At 40.0% G+C, this 21,816-nt stretch overlaps 1 protein-coding gene across 1 annotated transcript in view; it reads left to right on the top strand.

Moving 5' to 3' along the window:
• The first annotated feature begins 293 nt into the window (after positions 1–293).
• The window catches only part of MGAT5 (alpha-1,6-mannosylglycoprotein 6-beta-N-acetylglucosaminyltransferase), a 112,302-nt gene continuing 90,779 nt past the window's right edge, over positions 294–21,816 (top strand). Inside the window, exon 1 of the mRNA XM_059852582.1 lies at positions 294–392. The gene's annotated coding sequence lies outside the window, so the exon portion shown is untranslated. The remainder of the gene's footprint in view (positions 393–21,816) is intronic.

Raw genomic sequence — 21,816 nt, 5'->3', positions numbered from 1 at the left:
GCACACTCACCGCGGCGGGCGGCGGCTGTGACCGTGCCCGGTGCCCGAGGACTGCGCCCACAGCCGCGGCCATGGCCGTGGCCGGGCGGTTCCCCTCACGGCCGCCCTGCGCGCTCCGCGCCCGGGCACGCACTTTGCAGACACTCCCTGGCCGTGCCTCGCCCTGTCACGGGCGCTTCCGGCCGCGCGCGCTCCCCCGCCCCGCCCTCCGCCCGCCCCTCCGCGCCGCGCTGCGCCCCCGTGCGCGGCCGGCACTTTGCAGACGCTCCCCGGCGCCGCCCGCCCCCGCCTGGCCCGTCCCCCGGCGGCGCGGCCGCGCCTCCGCCCGCGCTCGGCCATGGGCGCTGCGACGCGCTCCGCCCGGCGCGGGGACCTGCTCGCCGCCCGGACAGGTGAGGCGGCACCGGGCTGCGGGGCCGGCGGGGCTCCGCCGCCGCACCCAGCCCCGCTGCGGGGGTCGCTGCGGCCGAGCGGGGGGGGGCCGCACGCCAACACCCTCCCCCCCCCCGCCCCGGCGGCATCGCCCCTGCCTGCCCGGGCGCGGCGGTGGGCGCGGAGCGGGAGGGATGCGGGGATGGGGGGAGCGCCGAGCGGCCGCCCCGGAGCGGTGGGGCCCGTCCTGGTCGCGGCCCGGCCGCCCCCGTCACCTTGCAGAACGACCTTCCGCGGCGGGGGGAGCCGCGGGGCCCCCGGGCCGGCCGGGCCGGGCGGTGGCTGCGGGGAGGGGGCGGCCCCAGGCGCACGGAGGGCGCGGAGAGGTTTCACCGAGCGCGGGCGGCGATGCCGCGGGTGGGAGGATGAATCTTCGGGGAGAGTCTGTTGAAATCTCCCTCTTATGATGCCATTTACAAGCTCTCGGTTCCACCCGGTTTGCTGGTTTTGTTCCCTCTCCGATGCTTTGTAAACCTCTAGGAAGTGAATTTGAGAAAGAGGTTAAGAGGTTCCTGAAAGCTGTCATCTCAGTGCCAAATGTGCCTTGGGTTGCCATATCTACTACTTTTTCTTTATTTTCTTTTTTTTTTAATTTGCCAGGGATGTCTTGAGGTTTGGATTGGAAAAACCAGTGCTTTTTATTTGCCAGCTTCGGTGTTTCTGACACATCAACATCACCTTGTGGTTTGATCGCAGGGATTTCTGTGTCAGAAGCACTGGCTGACCTGATGTAATTGCATAGGTGTGCGGATCTACATTGAACAAGTATCGTATTGTTTTTTCTTGAGTTTCGGCAACTGTTTAATGCAAAGTTACTTTTTAGCACATATACGGGGAAAATAAATGTCACTCGTTTTTGAGGAAGTAAATCTTGGTGGAGGCTTTCCCCACTGTCAAGAGTCTGTAGGTTCCATCTTTTCCAGCTGTGGTACAATATCAGTCTCATCTTTTGAGAGCGTATTTTTCCTTCTGACATTGGGGTCAGCAAACCTGAGAAAATGAATTCTCGATTCGTGCGCTAGGTCTTGTTACATCAATCTCTCTTGATAACTGCAGCAAGAATAGAGCACTTTAAATGAAGGCTCACTCTTGAGATTCACGTTATTATACAGTCTTATTTGCCTAAAAAGCTCTGTCGCCTTGTCCCCATGAAATAGCATGATGGCTTTTTCAACAGCGTGACTCATAATCCTAAATACAGGAATGAATTTTGACTTAGTGCTGTGCAAGTGCTTTATCTCAGCAAACAGCTTTGTGTGTAAAATGCCAGTAGGGTGGAGGGAGTTGCTGTCACTCATCTGATAATCACTGTTCTCAGGAGGACAGCTTTTAAAGTTGCTTCCAGACAGAGGGTATGTCTGTGCTCCCAAATCAATGAGGTGATCTCAGTTCTTCCAGAATAATTTTGCCATTTCATAAAAAGCTTTCAAAAAAGGAGAAACCGGTTAGTTCTTGGTTTCTCTATTATTGAAACCATTTTGCCTGGGGATGCAAAGTTCAATTTAGTCTGAATGGATGATTTACCTTTTTCCTTCTTGATCTCTGTGTAATGCCTCTGACTGTACTTCATGAGAAACCCTGCTTACTGCAGCACCCACGGTTCACATAATTACTGCTGCTTGTACCAAGCCTAAGCATAGGGGAAAAGCCTTCCACCTTTTTTTCTGGTGGTTTTATTGCATTCAAGGTACTTTCACTTCAGCTTTCTCTTCTTTGCCTATCTGAGGTGTAGGGAGGAGTTTACTCTTAAAATGGCCCATGGAGCAGTATGTTTACTGAAAGAAATGTCTATTCTTCATGGTTTAACATATGCAGGCTGTTTTCTGTTGCTCTGATGTAGAATATGGATTTATTTTGTACGAACAGAATAAGGATTAAATAAGAACATATGCTTCCTCTTTTCTGGGTGATAAATCCATCTTGCTGTCCCGGAGGAAGGCAGCTTATACAGCCTGGACTGAAAAGATGCTGAAAGACAAAGTGACTGAATGCTGAATATAAGAAGATCAGGTTGTCTAAGCTCCCCAAACTAGACTGCCTAAAACTTGGGAAGCAGCCAGCAACACTGGGTAAAAATCATGTAAAATCCTTAATCTGCTTCATGAAATAGAATCGAGCAAAATAGTGAAGTGTTCTGAATTCTTAAAATGACTTAGAATAAAGACAATTGCTCACCAGTTTTAAGTTCTCTCCCTCCAACCAGATTCCCTTCGGTTCCCTTGTTTAAAAAAGTAAAAGAAAGCTTTGTATTGTTAATTTCTATGCTTCAGATAGTATGTGGAATTTTATTAGCACCACTCCCTTCCCTTCAAGTCTGAAATGATTCTTTTTTTTGTTTCATATGCTGGGTTATGTTTTTGGCATTGTATGCTGCCGTCATCTAACAAGTTCACTCTGCTCTTGCTTCTGTTGAGTAAAATAGCTTAGTGTGCAGTTTCATTCCTCATCTTGGCTCCAAAATTTTAATAGATTTATTTAAATTTATTAGCTATGTGGTTGGTGGTTTAAAGGCTTATGTGAATGCGGTGTTCATGTTTTCATGCTGTGTTCATGTGAGAAGATTGAGATCTAAAGGAGACTTGGTGTTTTATGAGAGAATGGGAGAATTAGTTCAGGTTTTTTTCTGAGGAAGAGCAGTGCCAAGGGAGATCCAGTGGCAAGCATTGTGGTTATTTGCCAACAGATTTTTTGACTTAGGGTTTGCTTAGTCTCTTAAGTAGATGTGGAAACAAATACACTGATGAATATCCAAGTGCCAGGTTCTGATTGCATTTTCACTTATATCACATTGTTCCCAAAGTATCTGCAGAACTCTTCTGCTTAGCCTGTTTTGGAACCAGAGTACTCCAGCAGCAATTCTTGGTGAAAAATATTGGAAGCATCTGCTGAGGAAATGAATATGCTACACAGTGCTAATCAGCTGGGAATCTGATGAGTGGAAACTCTTTCAGGAATCAAGAAGTCTTGCTATTACTGCATCTTCAATTTCAAAAAAATTCTTAACTACTTGGTGTGGAATAAGGTCATTCTTTATTCCTCTCTACTTTTGCAAAGTTAGCATTTGTGCATCTCTGTATTTCATATACCAGATAAACAAACAAAAAAAAACAAAAACAAAAACAAACTCAGTACACAAAAAACTAACAAACCTCTTGTCCTTCCATACTTCAGAAGAAAAAGTGGAATTTTGCATTTGCTACCCTCTGTATGCCTGCACACTCAAACCCTCTTGTTTTCCTCTATATACCTCCTATTATTGGCATAGAATATTGAAGTTTTGAAGGCTTCTTTATCTATTTAACTTTCATTTTTTGAAGTGCTCAGACCTATAATGTAAGGAATTATAATTTCTCTGAGGTATAAATCTCACTCAGATCATGTTTTGGTAGATTGCTGTGGCTTTTGACCCTGTTTTGTTTTACTATTTCTTCCTTGTTCCTGTGAGTTGATAATTTACTGTAGATTACCGGCTACAAAGAGAAGGTGAGTAGAGTTTTGTACAAACTTAGACTAGTTCAGTGGAGGGTTTTGGATAATGAAATAATAATAAAGTGGATGTGGTTTGAGGAGGAGCCACCATAATGACAAAGCACTGACTACACAAGTACTGACACAGCCTCCAGGTGTGAGGCAATGGCTTTCTGTGGCAGTGCAGACTTTTGTCAGAGTGGATAGCCTTCTTCTTTTACTCAAGCTGGAATAGTTCAGCTGTCTTGAGATGAATTGTGAGGTTTTGTTCTTACCTTTCCACCAGGAGAAGTCTTGTCTGCTCTAATCAGGTCAATCCTTCAAGCCCAAGGTCTGTGCATGCAGTCAGGCCATGATGCACTCTTTCTTTTAGAAACTTCTGCTGAAGAGATTTCATACCTGTGTGACATCTTGTGTCCTAGGGAGACACTGCAGTGAAAGTACCAAGAGGAAATACTTGGGGGACAGGGTTTCCCTCTTACAGTACTCTAAAGAGCAAAGTCCTTTTCACGAGGAAAGCTTAAGTCAATGCTGTGATTCATTTGATTTATTATTTATGGTTTGTATGAGTTAAGAATCATGTGATCCTGGCCCTTTGAGTCTCACAAGGACCTCTTATTCCTCTTAGCTAACTGTATTTTTTCATCCTTCCCACAGGCATTCCAAACTGTTTAACCTTGATTATTTGTCTAACCTGCTGACATTTGTCTTACTGATTTTTATATCCTGATAAAATCCTGTAATCTTTGAAAGTGATCAACCATCTCTTTTGACTTTGTCCTTTAGGCAAAAGGATTTCCTGAGATTGCAAGCAGCAGGCTGAACCTGATTTTACTTTAATTGGCTGTTGCTCATGGGACATGTAGTTTGTTACATTTCTTTATATATAATCTTTGACATGAAATTTATTCCTTGTGGTTATGTTTCCCTAGAATACTTTTAAAACTAAAGGCTTTTTTTGACTCTTGTTAGAGTTAAGTAATGAAGTTATTGCTGCTTGTTCCCATTGCCTGTTAAGGTTGTGTTCCTCCCTTCCTGTGTGCACTGAGTGGTTCAGCTTTTTATTAAACCTGTGTTGAGCTTCTAGCAAGGTGTTCTCAGACAGCTGCTAATGGAGCAGTAGATTGCATGCTAGGTAAAACTCCTTCACCAAAAGGGTGGTCAGGCTTTGCAGCAGAGTGCCAAGGGCTGAGTCAGCATCCCTGGAGGTGTTTAAAAGACGTGTAGACCCTTGGACTCAGTAATCTAAAGTACCTTTTCCAACCGAAGAGATTTTATGATTCTACATTGTCATAAAAGGTACAAACTGCAGTGAATTACCATTCCTGCCCAAGATTATGTTGTGGGAACTGGATGGTTTTCGATCTCTGGAAGATACTGAACACTTGGATTCTGCCACATTGTGTAAGTCTTTTTGTCTGCAATATGTGTGACCAGAGTGGATTAACACATTTTTATTGTTTTACTAATAAGAATCTTCTGTATGAGAATATATTCCCTTGGGCAGTAGTTCTCTTGAGTTTGAAATGCTGTCTTATCCCTTACCTCTCTTTTTTTTCTGTCCTCACCCTTTCTCTCTGATCCTTTTCTGCAGAGAACTATTACTGTTCAATGCAGCTTCAATGCAGTTTTTGAACTCTGCAGAATGCATGTGATATATCTGGAAGGCAATTTTAAGTATTTAAGGACCCACATAACTAAACTTGTATTTTCTCTTCTATTTTGACCTTCTTTTTTATAAAATGAAGGATAAAATGTGTTTTGAAGATGGACTATCTGAAACATTTAATTAGACACATAAACCTTGTATACATATCCTTCATTCAGTGAATTTGAATATTGGTATAGTATTCATAATAAAAATCCTTGAACAGCTAATCTACCTCCTAACAGGCTTATGCAATTGGTTGTTAGGTAATTTCTATGAGTCTTTCTTGATAGGCCCTGTTCAAGTACAGTTTGTGCAATGACTTAATTTTCTGTATTTTAGATTTAAAAGAGTGAAAATACCAGCTCTAAGTTGCTCAAGAAAGTTTCATGCTGCACCACTACACCTCTGTATCAGGCATTCCAATTAATTTCCTTTTCCTTAGGCTCTGCTTCTCCCTGTACAGGTTTGATCTGACAGTGTAGGAAAAAGGTGTGGAACATGCTGTAGAGAAGTAAAAAAAGATTTCTCAATCTTTACCACCAAGAATTCAGCCTAGGTGTCACAGGATATTTGACCACATTATTAAAGCTGCCTTGTTCCAATCAGTCCCTTAGCACGTTGTTTTGGGTTTCTAAGTTCTTCTAAAAATGAGCAGTTTGCTTCCCTGTATTTCTTTTTGCGAAATGCAGTTTCTCTATCAGGATTATTGATTCTCCAAGAACATGGTAAAATGCAGTATCATTCTGTTTACACTTCACATCTCTTTCTGTTATGCAGCTACTTTTCTTTTACTAGACTGCAAAAAATCCTGCAGGAGCAGAATGCTTCCAGTGGCTTTTCTGCTAAAGCTAACAGCTATTTTACTACACATTAAGTTAACCAATTGCGAATACTTAGTCTAATTTTAAGAGCTTGTAATCAAGTTGCCATATTTTATGGTTATACTTTAAATATGTTTATGGTTATAGCTTAAAATAAAACATTAGCTTGTTATTTTTAATAGAAATTTTCTTAAATACCAGTAGAGGTTTTTTTATAAATCAACAATAATAGTAAAAAAAAAAATTCTTTCTTTTGATAATTTAACTTCTCTTGAAAGACAAAGATAAACTGTGCTCCTTATAGATAAGCTGTAGGTTTTGTTGGAATACTTTCCTGAGTGTTTTCAGTAGCTCAGCATTCCTAAGTTCACAAAATTGGATAATCAGTAAAATAAAAACTGGCTGTATTAATGATGTGAGAAATGAAACCAAGTTGCAGGAGTGTTTGATTTCACAAAGTCATTTGACCTATTACTGGATCTACATCCTGGTGGTTTGAAGCCTCTCAGGCAGCTTATTGATATCAGGTTTTGGCCCCAGTTGTGAATCTGTCAAATCTTTCAGTCTCTGAAGTGACTCCCCTTGGGTTCTGGATTGATAACTTAATGGGATGATTCACGATTCCTTTGAGGAAAAGGTTGCAGTAACTTTCACCTGACCTATCATAGCAAAATTCTCCCCAAGGTAAATTAGAGAATATTTGAGGGATCAAGGAGGAGCTTCAGGCTGGAAGGTGCTCAAGGGCTTGGTTTCCGTCACAGATTTCTGCATGCTTGCATCTGTGATGAATTTCTGTGGAAACAGGACTTTCCCACTGTAGGTTTGGAATTCCCCTTTGGTGGTTGATCCAGTCTGGCTCCTGAACCTGCAGTAAAGGAGCAGCTGTTGCAGCACTGAGGATTTGTTACCAGCAGGGATTCAGTGTTGTCGCAGGTCTGTGGTGAAGGGACTTTAGGTTTCCAGTGATGTAAGGAGAATTTAACCACAGTGGGTGAATTCTGTGCCGGTGTAAAAGGCACATTGCAGTTTACTTAAGCTCTTTTTGAGTTCATGCTTCTTAAACCTCTGGCTCTGTATACTAAAACCAGCACAATGAGGCCCAAGTGTACACTTAAACTTTCCTTTGAGGGCTGTACTGGCTGATACAGAGCAAAAACTTGTACCAGGTTTAGCTTCTGTTCAGTTTCTATTAAAGAATTTGTACCTTGATTCATTTCCTGGCGTCGTAGTTTCCATATGCACTGGATGCATAGCTTTTGCACTGTGTAATGTCACAGAATGCCACTTCTGAGTCACTTAAAACATGGCTGGGAACACTTTCTTACACACTGAAATATCGGCATGTATGTGGCCGCTTCTAGAGCAAAGAAAACTGTGAGCCTTCTAAATGGAAAAAAATTTCCTTTTTAAAAAGCTCTACTTGAAAAATAGTATTGTAGTTTAACTACATGTGGAAAACTGGTCTACATCAATTTTACATTTTTTAGACTTAAGAAGGGGGTTAGATGGAGATCTGAAGAATCTGTTTTCTCATTATTTAGGGTTTAAAAAAAAAAATTTAAGATGCAGGAATTATTTTTTCCGCTACATTTGAAGTGCAAGTTTTCTTCATCTTCTGTACTTAAAGAGTGGATTTTTTCCCCTATCCACCATTAGTACTCTGGTTTGTTAGAATTGTCTTGGGCTCTATTCAGTCAGTTGTTTGTACTTCAAGTCTGTTCTACCTTTGAGTATTGTTCATGGTGGATATGGAAAACTTGAGCTCCATTGCCTACTCTCAATATACATTTTTATGTTTGTTTATCTAAATTTAAAAACAAAAAAGCCACCTCACTGTATAAATTCCTGATGTACGACTCAGATTTCACAGTATTGATTTTGGATGTGCATTATGAAAAGGGTTTTTTAATGAAGGTGTACTCTTGCCCTTTGACAAGCTACAGAATATTTTTAAGTATGCCACCCACCTTATTCTTTAACTAAAATTTGCCATTTAATTAAAAAGACTGCTGATGCAGCATTGTAGTTTGGCAGAAATAACTGTAGGAACCTTGCAGTGTCTACCTTGCCTGTACTATAGGGGTCAAGCCCATTGCTCAGGATAAAGATGTTTGTCCAGGCCACAAAAATGCAGAATTAACACCTTCCCATTTGTTATTTTTTACTGACCACCTCTGTCATCCTTGCATTTGACAAACAGAGAAAGAAATCTGTCAAATGTTATTTTCATACTTCTTTTTCTTTTGCTAATACATTCTCACTTGTGTTGTGTGTGTGCCTCAGGGCAGTGCTGACCATTCTCCAGTGTTCAGGTCTTCATTTCCTTTATTAAAATTTATTTAGGATGTCATGGGAATCTCTCAATCTAAGTGCGCAGAATTTGGCTTTGGTTAACCCCAAATTTGGGTTTTGTTATGTGTGAGGAGGGCTTTCTGTATCCCCTGCTCTGCTTGTAAAAACAGTGTGATTTCTGTCTTAACCCAGACTTCTGGATGGCTTTTGCTATTTCACTCCAAACATTTTGTCTTCAGGGATGCAGTTTCACCATGTGACTTGGAATTTTTTGAGACATTACATGTAAGCTTTGCCTCATGCATTCCTTCCCATCCCACAAAGTGTTCTTCTGAAATTCTTTTTCAGTTTCTATAACCTAATATTTTTTATATTAAAACAGTTAGGAAATGTCCTTATTTGCTAAACTCCTTGATCTTGAATTGACTGAAAGAGAACCCACTCATCCTGCTCCACCCACTGGACAAGCCTAAATGGATTTTTTCTGTACAAGTCAAAGTTGGTGAAGTCTCTGAATGTTGTATGTGCAGTTGTGCTGAATCTTTGTTATAATCAGCTAATAATAGGTTCTAGCTCATCTTGTACCTTTCTATTGGGTTGCTCATTACCTATTTATGAAAAGAGATGATTTGAAGCATCGATTTCAAGCCTTCACAAGGCCAGTTGGTCTTCACCTTTTTCTTTTTTCACAACAAAGTTTCCTCACAGTTCCTCTTTCCTGTTTTGTTTGTTTGTTTGTTTGTTTTTGTTTTTTTACTGATGAGGCTTTTTCAAGTGACCTCAGGATGTCCATAATGATGGAGGGTGTTTTTACTGAAGGTCTGACTCACTGCCCACGTTGCACGAGCTTTGAATTCACAGAAAATGAAAGTAGCACAATGAATAACTGGGTAATCCGTGAATGTCCAGTAATTTTTCCTAGTCTACAGAATTTTTTCCCCTTGGGATTATTTGCACCAGAGTTATCTTCCATGGTTTTGCTAATATAGTCAATATATTATTGGAATAACATATTTGGCTTAATTGTTATAAATGTTTGTGTAGGAATCTCTTCTAAGGCTATCATTATACCTCCCAAAAGAGCTAGTCAGGATAAAGAAATGAAAATATTCTGGAGAAAATGTAAGTTTGAAACTTTACCTTGTCTCAGTGGTCTGTTAGAATGTAGGAAGGCTGAGCAGAGCAAGGCAGCAAAGAAATCTTAATTTAGACAGCTTTTAAAATTCTGTCTTCTGGAATGTCCAGTAAATCCATGCTAAATGCTGTCATTTCATAATTGAGCTGCTTCTTTGAGTCCAAACTGTAGGGTATGACTTTTCCCATTGTTGAAATAACAGTCTAAGTTGGAAACTATTAAGTGATAAAAGCTGCAGAAAGAAATATCATATTTCTCTGAAATACAGAGGAAAATGTTATTGAAAAAAATGTATTCTTTCTTTTGTCAGGCTAGTAGCTTGAACTGTTCTTCTCCTTAAGACCAGATCTAATAATAGCATTAATTATAAAATCACAGAATGGTTTGTGTTGGAAAGGATCTTAAGGCTCATCTCATCCCAACCTTCTTGCAGGGACACCTTCCAGGAGACCAGCTTGCTCAGAGCCCCGTCCAACCTGGCCTTGAGCCCTTCCAGCCACTGGAGGTTGCAGTGAGGGCTGTGGTGTTTTGGTGTCCCCCCTGCAGCCAGAGCCACTGGTGGCCTCTGATGGCTCAAGTACACATTTACCCACTTCAGGCAGAGGAACTCAGGTGTAAGGCTGACAGGATATCATGGTCTGGGTTGGACCCTCATGGTTGTAGCTTACACAGCAAATGGACTGCTCAGGATGTTGAAATGGGATAAGATAATACCTTAAATATTTATTTGAGGGTTATCTGTCACATCCTGGCTGTTACAAAGATAAATCAATGTAGCCCAGTGATACAAAGTTTAAAAGAGAAAGGCTTTTTGTATCAACTTTTAAGATGTGTTTGCCTGCACATTTCCCCTGTGAGTTGAAAGGAATGAGTATTTTCATAATATTAGAAAATCTATTCCTCTGTTTCTGCCTATCTTTTTCTCTTCATTAGGATTGACTAAACAGTAAAGAAATCCATTCATCTGTGGTAGTATCAGGAAAGTGGTCTCTGTTTTCCTCTCTGCTGGTACTGTAGTGCTGTTTCAAGATCATTTACATTCTGCTCAGAGCTGTAAGTGATCTTTTTGGCAGCTTTGTGCATTTACATTAACTGCTGGATTGTAATAATTTTCAAATGGATTGTCTGAAAGTAGAGGGTTTTGGGTACATATTTATAGATGAGTATTCCTCTCCGTGGGTTTATTTTATGTCTTGTACATTTACCTAACTAATATAAACGTGACTCTAGGAAGAACCTTGTTAGATCAAAATGCAGAGCTTTTCACTGTCACCATTCTAGAGATGGACAATATTGCCTATTGAATTTCCTTTCTCTTTCTGGAAACCATTTGGATTTAGGGGGCTATTCAGGAGGTATTTTCTAGAGATTTTTTTTTAATGCTTGAGGGAGAAGAAAGGAAGCCCTGGTGTTTACATTATATTGTTTATGATGTGTTTGTATTGTTGAAACACAGGTGAACTAACCTAAAAAATACTCTAATGTTTTTGAGTGGACCTTAGAAGTGTGACTTAACTGCCTTGTAGATCTTATCCCTGTTATTCTGATAATGTTTGACAAATATGGGGATATTTTGTTGTACATAGGTGGTGTTTTCAATTTATATTAATGTCCATCTGATGTGTGGAAGAGCTTTTAGTTGATACACAGCGAGATTTTCTGCTAGAAGGAACATTTTGTTTTGTCTCTTCCATCCATACAACTATGTGTGGCAAAGAGATTTGTGGATGCTGAGTTTTATGTGACCTTTTTAGTTACCAAAGTGGACCCATTTCTCCTTGTTTTTGGAAAAGCTTTTCATTTAATGACAGTGCTTCAGTTAAACCACGTGTTCTAAGAATTGGCTTGTGTTCCCAGCACTGCAGGGGGAAAAGCTCAACGTGCAGGTTTGAGAACACACTGAGGAGCACACGTGGGGGAATTCCAGGACTGGTGAAATTTTCAGAAGGTAGAAGGTATTTAAGATAATTACATAGCTTCAGATTGTATAAACCTTGTACAGTTCAGACAAGTGCAAAACTACCTCACCAAACTTTCCCCTTTTTTTAATTTAATCTCTTTGAAAAGCTGCAGAGGACTGAATTTCCTAAACTGAGGAAGTTCAGAAGGTAGACAAGTTGAGGTAAATAACCTTCTGATATGATTCAGACTGGAAAGTATGAAATTAAATCAATGACAACGCAACTATAATCTCATTTTTGAGTTACATAAGGCTGTTTAAAATGGGTCATTAGTGCTGGGGAAAACATGTTTTAATTTTCTAGGCTTTTTTTCCCCCCTTCCCCTTCCCACACTAGAGGGAATGCTTTCCTCCAGGGACAAAGAAAGGATGAAGCTAAATATATCACTTGTCTACTTTATTTTCCATCATGTTGCATCATGGCAGTCACTTATTTGAGATTCACCTTCAGAGATTCTGCCTCACATATGGTGATGTGCATAATGAATATATGCAAACATATAGCAGTTTCAAATTAATTCTTTATTGCACTTAGGTTTTAGTTCACAAATTGCTGTAATAATTAAAGAGATTTGGTAAGCATTAATTTATGCACTTATGGGAAATTTCACCTTAATTATTTATTATTTGTGTGAGATGAAAAAAAAAAAAACAATTTAAGACCTGCCTTGAGAGTTTGGCTTCTCTTGTTTCCTAATTTCAAATTATGTACAGACACATTAAGTTCCTACATTTTGAAAGTACCACCACTTTCAGGGGAGGATAAGAATTTGGTTGTTTGAGAAATGTGACCTGGGTGGCTTAGTTAGGGGTTTTGGTTGGTGTTCAGTTTGGGGGTTTTGGGGCCTTGTTTTGTATTAGGTTGTGGGGATTTTTTAGACTGGGGTAGGGAATGTTTTATTGTTTGGGTTTTTTTCAGCTACAAAGAGATCTTGGATAGAAAGTGAGTGAGCCCCTTAGAACTGAAACATAAAAAGGGAAGTGCGCCCAGGTGTTCTCTAGTCATCCAAGAATGTGAACATCAGAAACCAGTTCTCTCACAAACTCTTTTTGATACTGTGTTGTGGGTAACTGGGGAAAGGACTGAAATGTTCACTTTCCCATTCGTAATGTGAACCATGTGATAGTGATGATGAGCAAGAACAACAACTGCTGCAAATCTTGTTGAAGCTGTAGCTCTTCCTTTGGTACTCCTGACTGCCAAAATTGTCATAATTGGTTGCCAGCAATGGGAGTTGCATCCACGAAATCCAGCTCACAGCTTCTGATGATTGAGATAATTTACTTTGAATTTCCATTCAGTGGCTAAGTCCTATTAATCCTGCTTCTTGTTCATCCTGATTTTAGATTCTTTATAGGAGCTGACAGTAAAACTTTTCAGTTCATGCTGAAAATTACATGTTGGCAAATAAACAGGTAACCATTAATACACATCAAATCAGCATCTATTCAAGCTTTGTGCAGAGCCTTTGATCAAGTACTTGATAATAAGTCAAGATGTCATTCAGTGTGCTGAACCAGAAGAGGACAACAGGATGATTGTAGGAGAGATTCCTGCAATCTTGATGGACAGGCCAGTCTACACAGCCTGAACTATGCTAATCAAACTAGCAAGACCAGATTTGCAGCTGAAATAGCAAATTAATTATTGCCCTACTTAGTTTGCAGTAAGGGCTAGGGGACACTGAGGTTAATTCTGTGGGCAGATGTGAGGGGGCAGTGACTTCTGGTTGGAGAAACAGGAGTCTGCTGGCACAGATGGAGTCAGAGTAGCTCATGTCTTCTTCACTTAAGCCTGTCACGCTGAGAGATTTAAGCCATGAATACTGACTCACGTGTCCCATGTCATTTTCTTTTGTCAAATCACAAAACCATTGTCCCTGTCACTCTCTCCACTGTTTTGACTTGACTGCAATAGTTTCTCTTACCAAAAATGGCTGCTGGTAGGCATGAGCATTTCTGTGTTTTCTAAATTATTCTTCATGATCAGAAAGAGATTAAAAATTTCCTCATGATATGTTGTAAAGCACTGTTTTGAAGAACAAAAGAGCAAAAGCTTTGAATGAACAAGCAATAATGATTCCCTGATATTTGTTGTGCTGTAGAATTTGGGGTGCACAGAGAAAAGGAAAAGTAGGGATGAAAGCACATCCTAATCTGGGTTTAGAAAGCTCAGGTCCTTTCATAGTCAATAGAAAGGACGAGGCTTTTGGGGCTGCTGCTTTGAATCATTCCCTAAAAGGGGGAGAAGGACTAAGCTAAACATCTCTTTGCTACCAAAAGATACAATTTCTCCTTTTCATTTTCACCAGCCCTGATACGCACCTGACCCATCTGTTAGACAGCTTGGTTTGTGAAACAAGCAGAAAGCTAATGTAAGAAAAAGGCTTCTTTTGTTTTCATGAGCTGAATCAGCTCATCGAGGGATCTGTTGATTTGGCACATATAGCACAAAGGGGGGTGTGAGCCTGAGTAGTTGGAGCAGTAGGATAAGTGCAGGAGATCAGGCTGTTCCTCAGCTGCGAGCTGCTGGCTCAGCTCAGCCCTCTGCTGTGCCTGGCCCTCTCCTGTGGGTCCAGAGGCCTCCAAAGACCCCAGATGTCTTCACTGACTAGAGTGACAAAATGACCCGCTGCTTCCCCTTCTGCTCTGGTGGCAACACTGGCTGCTGTTGTCATCTTTGAATGTTTGCTTTTCCTTCCTCTTCTTTCATCCTGTGTGATCATGCTTATTTTTTTTTTTTTTATTTTGAAATCAGGAAGTATAGTAGCCTTAGTGAATCTTTATACCTTGTTAGGTCTTTCATCAGTAAGTAAATGATGGAAGGGTTTGTGTGGCAAATAAAACTAACTTTGTCTTCTCGATCGTAAGTAAGGTAGAGCCAGAATTTCTGTTTCATGGCTATACTCAAGAACAACACACTTAAAATATTCTGCCACACCTGTAACCATGTCAGAGTTCAGTGCCAAGCCTAGTGAAGCTCCCTTTCACTTGTGTCCCATCTGGGTTCTTTGCCTTTTGGCAAGCAGTCAAAACCTGATTTTAGCCCTTTACGGGCATTAAGCCCTGCTCTTAGACATCATAGCTCAAAAGACTGTGTCCAGTGTATGGTGTGAAATTAATCAAAAGGAAACAAAATTAATGACCTGCTGTGGTGCCATCCATCATGATATCACTCAGCAGGTGTGAAATTAAGTTGCCTTGACTGTGGAATAAATTGAACGGCGTGATGTGAACCTACAGGAACTGTTTCCACTAATACTGGGGAGCAAGTGTTTTTAAGGAGCCCAGCTTAATGAACTGCTTATGCCATGCACTGCATAGTCTTATGATCATTTAACAGCATGAGTTTAGATTATGCTCCCTAAGAAGATCAAGTATTACTGTATCAGTAAAAATTGTTAAAGGCAGGCCACAGAAATGTGCTTTTAATTTCTGTAATTACTGTGCACCAGATGGTGGATGTATACTTTTTTTCCAGCATAAGTATTTCAGCTCAAATATAAGCAGTTGTGATCTTTATTTACAATTCATCATATTTTAACCTAGGTGATAACAATTCCTTTGTTATGGCCCATTATGATGACCTTCAAAGAAGTATGTAGATAAAACCTCACTATTGTTTGTTATGGTTACAAAAAACTTTTCTTCTTGGGTTTGTTTGGCTTTTCTTTCTCCCAAATCTCAGTTACAGTGATAGCAAAAGTACACACTAACTTTGTTTTGGAATAAGTTATCTAATGTTAGAATATGTACTTATAACATTTGGTAAATCTTAGTTAACTTAGAGCGATACTACAAAATACATTAGAGGTTACTAACAGCTTAAGAGAAATGAGGAAAATGAAGGAAATGTATTTCCCAATTTGAATCTAAAGATCTTGATTTTCTGCCAACTATTTTCTTCTGTCCAGTCCTATTTGCTTATGTATATGCACTTTTTCCTCCATAGCTGCTCTGATAATTTTTTTTCAAAGGATCTATTATCATTGTTGTGGAAGCTCTCTTTGACTTCCAAGTTCTTAGTGCATTTTTGCTGAATATGCCCAGAACATCACCCTCTAAAATGTTTAGTCATCTCAGCCCTTTAGAGAATGGCTGGTGTTCTTGCCCTTGGCAGGAAACAAGTCATGTATGGGTTTCTTGAGTTTTTTTTTTTCATTTTTGTCCATCTGCCCTCCCCCTTAAATTCTGAATACACATTTCCAAGAGTTAAGGAGTTTTCATGTTTGTGATTAGGGCTTAGTTCTGACTTGCATAGTAGCTTTCTTTGAAGTAGAACTGGCATGCAGCCATTCATACATTTTCAGGATAAGGTGTCCACAGTATATTGGCACACACTTGATAAACTGGTCTTTATAAGTTGATTCATTTGACCTCTTATTAAGAGCTGTCTGTACTTTATACAAGCAGTACTGTTTTGTTTAAATATTGTTGATAAGAAAGGTGTTAGGCTGGTGAAAGTTAATTAATTCATCATGGTTGTTGTAACAAAGTTTGGTGGATTTTGTGTCAGAAGATAATTCTGACATTAGCATTAGTAGGTTTTGGTTCATAACAAATGGGGTGTAACTACTGAGAAATGTAAGGGTTGTTCCAGAGTAACCCCCTTCAGTGCTGTGTCACTGGCAGGACTTTCTTCAAGGACAAACCCATAAGTAACAGCTCTAGGATCATGAGATCAGTACTATTGGAACTGAAGAGTGCTGTAGACCTTTTGGGTAGAGCTGACAAGATATTTTAGAAGTTTCTTCTTTCCTTGAAAAGAAACATCAGCCGTGGTACCCATTTCAGAATGAGGTAAGCAATTCATGGAGGCCTAATGCTTTGTAACATTATAAGCATCAACAACGTCCATCAAGCTTTTAACAGAGAACAAAGGTTGTGAGATTACTCTTCAGTCTATATTTCAGATGGGGCTTTGAACTGCTTTCTTTCCTGCATTAGAAAATTATTATGTTGATATGAGTGTAAAGAAATTTACTCTTAAGGCTCAGATTGTAACACAATGCTCTTTTCACTTTCCCTATATTGACATCAACCCAGGGATACTGTGTTCAATTGTCTGCCTGCAGTTTGGGTTTTACATTAGTGGGTTTATTTAATTGTACTCCTCCTGCCTCTTGTTGATGGCTTTTATACTTGCTTAAGCTTTTTTAATTAATTTGTAGTTCCAGGGGAGATGGAGAGAGAAGAGGAAAATAAATAGATTTACCTTCTTTTGTGAAACTTCTAGTTTTTGGAGACAAGTGACAAGCCACGCAGGAGTGCTCTCTGACAGCTGTGGCAGCAAGAAAATTTAACTGTCCAGGCTAACCTTTTTGTCAGCCCACTTTGGCAGGAAAAAGGCCTTTCATGCCTGTCTTCCATGACAGGTTTTATAAGTTGGGTCCCACAGCTCTTCACTGGGCCTTGCATTCAAACGGAGTTTGTGTTGGCTGGCTGGTTTTGCTTTATCCTCTCATAGCTGTGATATCCTATCACAAGAGAGCATGAAGTGAAGTTTTCTCCACTGCAGGGTTTGATTGTTTTTTATGCATCACTGCTAGATTGTGGTATGAAGAGAACTCCAATTTCTCTGCTTTGCCTGTAGCAAGAATATGCAAACTTGGTTTGTCAGAGTTAAGCAGTGTGATGTTACATGCCTGGGAGTATGGGTTCCTGAGAAACTATTTGGATTTGGCTGAAAATGACTGAGAACTGCAGCTAAAATTAGCAGAGATGGTCCACTGCAAGTAAACTGATCCAAGGGAGAGAAAAGCAGAACAAAGTCAAACAAACCCCCTGCTTGTTCAATGCCATTTGCACAACTGATATGGTGACATAAATGTCTGCTGGTCGCACCCCGTGTCTGCAGAGCATTGTTCATGTGCCAGGTTATGCTGACAGTACTTTACTTTCTGATGGGCTCAGAGCACATGAGGAAGTGGAGATTTTGTCTACTAGCAAAGATGAGGCAGTAGCCACTGGTTAAATCGTTGGGGAGGGTTTGGTTGTTGGGGTTGTTTTGATGTTTTTTGGATGTGGGGTTTTTGGTACATGTTTGGGGTGGTTATGCGTGAGGAGTGAAAACTTTGTTTGGTTTTTCTCATGACATTTTCTATATTTTCTCAAACTGCAGTCGCTAAATGTCCTTTCCCAAAGGAATTGCTGGTCTGTAGACTTGTGATTGTCATTGAAACTCAGCCAGGGATAGTCAGAAACTTGTTTTATAAGAAGTCAAAAATGATGATATTTAATAAGAGGTTCATTCTGCATGGCAAGAATTTAAACTATTGTTTAATTAGGAGGCAAACCACTTATTTTGCCCTGTAGTTCGTTATATGTTATGAAGGTTTGTGACACTGATTCATATAGCTTATTGCAGCTCATTAATGTCACCATAAAATTAGACAAAATAAGAGTGTTGAAGTGTCTTGCTGCCATTAGCTACCCAGTTGGTTTTGCTTTGGTGACAAGTTTGTAGATAAAGCGTAAATTTTAGAGCTGAAGATGTCATAGGACTTGAGTACCATGCTGCTTCTCACTGTGGAGTCAGCCTCTATCTAAAAGTTGTAGATAAAAGTTATTTTCTGGTCATAGCTACTCCTTGTCAGCAGTGACAGTCAGTGAACTGCACCAAGGTTAAAAGCCATTCAAAATTGTGATAATTGTCAGTAAGTCAGTGATGCCACTTCTGGGAACACAGTACCAGTGAGATGCTTTCATTGGATATTTGTGGTTTTGCCCAAATGGCAGTCAGTCAAGGCAGGAAGTCAACAATGTGAGCTGAAGTGGCCACTTCTTTAATAGTGCAACTAATGACTTGCAGATGCAAGTTATTGTAATATGCTCAAATACTTGACATGTGTCCTGGAGTCTGCATCTTGCAAGACTCTTGTCATCCTGGAAAGGAAACCAGGCTGCAGGAGAGACAGTGGTTTTATTGTGTGGTTTTGCGCCAATAAATTTCAAAAATTGTCAGATGTTATATACTGTTACTTTTTTTTTACCTATAGAAAATAAGATATGGGAGTGTACAGGGAAAGTAGTCCATGGCAGTGACAGAAGAACTGTCACCTGATCCCAGATCATTTTAAGGAAACTAAAGCAGCCTGTCAGATAACTTTTTTTTGTTTGTTTGATAGGGTGCATTTAGAGATGTATGTCTTAAGTGACTGAAGATATGTATTTTTTTAAACTGTCACAATAAACTAGAATGTCACTTTTAGTTAGTCTCTGTTTGGAGGCAAATCTCCTCTGTTTTTAATAATTTATGTAGAAATTGTGTGAAAGATTTAAAATGTGACAGCTCTGAAATAAGAAGATTGATGCTACTGTAGTGTGATCTGATTTGGATTCTGACCTAATTTCTTTTAGTTAGTGATTGGTATAGGACTTGTGGGGTGCATGAGCTTATGACTTTTGGAGATTACTGACCGATATTTTTAGGTTACCAGCTAATCCTGTTTAGGAATGGGATTTTCAACTGAAAACAGCTCCTTAAATTCTTCCTGTTTTAATTTAGAATGACAACTGGAAATTGTACAGAAAAAGTAATGGATTGTTTGCTTATTTCACACTGCCTTGTTCTGTGGCTTTCTGCCACATGATTATTTTCTGTGTGCGCAAGTTTAAAAAAAATGTTATTCTTCTTTAATATTTAAATAAAAGTCAAATCTCCCATTGAAGCTGTTCGTTTTGCACATGCTGTAGAAGAGGCATGGGAAAGCATTGTGTACACATTGCCCCAAAAATCTTCTGAGCCTTTCAGTCTGGGTTTTCCTTACATTGCCTTGTAGCTGTTTGCAAAGCAGCCAGACCATAGATACACTAACAAATGCAAATTCACACTTCCGTTTGCTTATTCAACAACTGTGTTCCATATATAAACACTCTCCTCCAGATGTTTTTCTCCTTGTTAGCAGTACCTTTCATGTGCTTGCAAGGGATTGCAGAGAGAGCCTTGTTCCTTGTTCCTCAATTCCACACTTAGTGAGGGGTTGCCATCTGCTGTGTGTGTCTGTCTGTTTGGAAGGTAAGCATTTTGTCACCTGTTCCTACAGACTGAGACCATAATGCTTTACCAGCCTTATTTATGAGGTCACCTCTGTGAATTTTTATTCAGCTTTGTGAAAAGTGTAAGGAAGCAGAAAAATAAAGGCTATTGTAGCTTGAATGTTAGAACATTATATGGAAGGTTTTATCTGCTGTAGCTGTTTTATTTCCTTTTTCTATGCCCTTCATGATGGGAAAGGAAGCCAAACGAGGTGGAGAGATGAGAATTTGCACTATAAGTGTGAAGTGTATGAGTAATATCGTGTTGTATTGACAATATTGTTTAAACTGTGTGGGTTTTGTTGCTGGCTTGGCGTGCTAGTATTGATAGGCTTTGCCCATTTCAGTGAAAGGATATGTATTGGACTGAGCTTGATGTAAATTTCTCTGGGTGCCCCTGCCCCAAGTTTTACTGCCTCAAAAGAGCTCTTGCAATGCACACTTTGTGTACTGAAGCCTGTTCTATTCCCATTGCACGGAGAATTCCCCCAATGGCTTGGTGAGGTCTTCATCTCTCTGGAAAGAGGGCTGAAGTGAAAGGCAGGGGAGTAGGAGGATGTCACATTCACGTGGGAGATGTCATGCCTGATGTGACATCCCTGCATCCTGGAACCCAGTTAGAGTCATGCTCCTGTCTTCTGCAGGCAGAGAAGGTGCAGCTCTGGGGGCACTGTCAGCAGTGAAAGACAGCAGCCAGGTCCCAGGAGTTCTCCCACACAAATCAAGATGAACTTTGCAGGGCTTTTTTCCCCGTGCTTCCTTCCACAGCAACTCTTGAGAGTTAGTGAGGGTGTGTTTAAGGAAGAAATCAATTCAGCTACTGTTCTTCAACAGCTGATGGGGTAGAGGGAGCATTATCTCTCACTGAGGCTTTATGTGCCCCTTTTGTCCCTTCAGAACTGCCTTAACAACTGTCCATGTCTGCTTCCTTTTCTTCCTTTTCCCTTCAATTTCCTCTGCAGTTCCTGTTAATCATTTGTGGTTTGTTTTTCGGGGTTTTTTTTACTCCCACAATATAGAAATAAATAATATCAAATATCTGCAGAACTTGATTGACTTGTGTTTCTTAAATCTGAAAAAGCTGAAATCGTAGAGATTTGGTAAACTTAATCATTTCTCTGAAGCTGATTTGGATATTGTATAAATCATACAGAGCTTCAGCTTTCTGCTCTTTACTTACCTGGCAGCAGTCATGTGGAAGAGACAATACTGCCTACATACTCAAGTTCTTTGGATAATTATTTTACTTTATTTTTAATAACTCAGATTTTGAGATATCAAAAGGGGGCTGTTTGTGGGAATGGCTTTGACTTAATTTGTATGTGTGGGATAAGTACATTCATTACATTAGTGGAGACTTGCATCTGATTTAGGAGGTGCTTGTCAAGTTTTACTCACTTTCAGCAAATTCCTAAAGATTCCTATAGATTCCTATATTTTGCATATATACATGGATACTTGATAAACAGACATTTTAAAGCAGAACTTTGTAGTCTTACTCATAAGGCAACTCAGAAAAACCAGAATCCTGTTCTGAAAACAAAGGTACCTGGAGGAAGGTACTGCTGAAAAGAGCCAGCGGGAAGATCTTTAAAAGGGACCTGAAATTAGGTGTACTGTATTCTGCTGTTGCCTTAAATACAAGAATTGACCAAGCTTGTCTTTAATCACTTGGGATGAAAGTAGATGCTTTTCACACACTTACTTAATGATACTTTGCAATGTATTTTGGGACTGTCTGGGAAACAGGATGAGTTTGATAGTAACCTGCATAAAATTTCATTGATAAAATGCTGCAATTATGGAAAGCTGTTGAGTGGAAGAATGTCTATGGCTGTCCTTTCTTTCCTCCTCGATATACAGTTCTTTCAAAGCATTTTCAAAAGACTTGTATCATTTACTCCAATAAAGGAAGCCAAGATTTGAGGCCAAAATACATTTACTTGCATGTTAGAAATTGTGTTGATGAAGGAATGCTTATTGCTTGTAGGAAAAAAAAAAAGGTTTTGCAAGATGTTAA

Source organism: Haemorhous mexicanus, chromosome 8, assembly GCF_027477595.1.
Source record: "Haemorhous mexicanus isolate bHaeMex1 chromosome 8, bHaeMex1.pri, whole genome shotgun sequence".
NCBI lineage: Eukaryota > Metazoa > Chordata > Aves > Passeriformes > Fringillidae > Haemorhous > Haemorhous mexicanus.
This window is presented reverse-complemented; position numbering and strand designations above follow the sequence as displayed.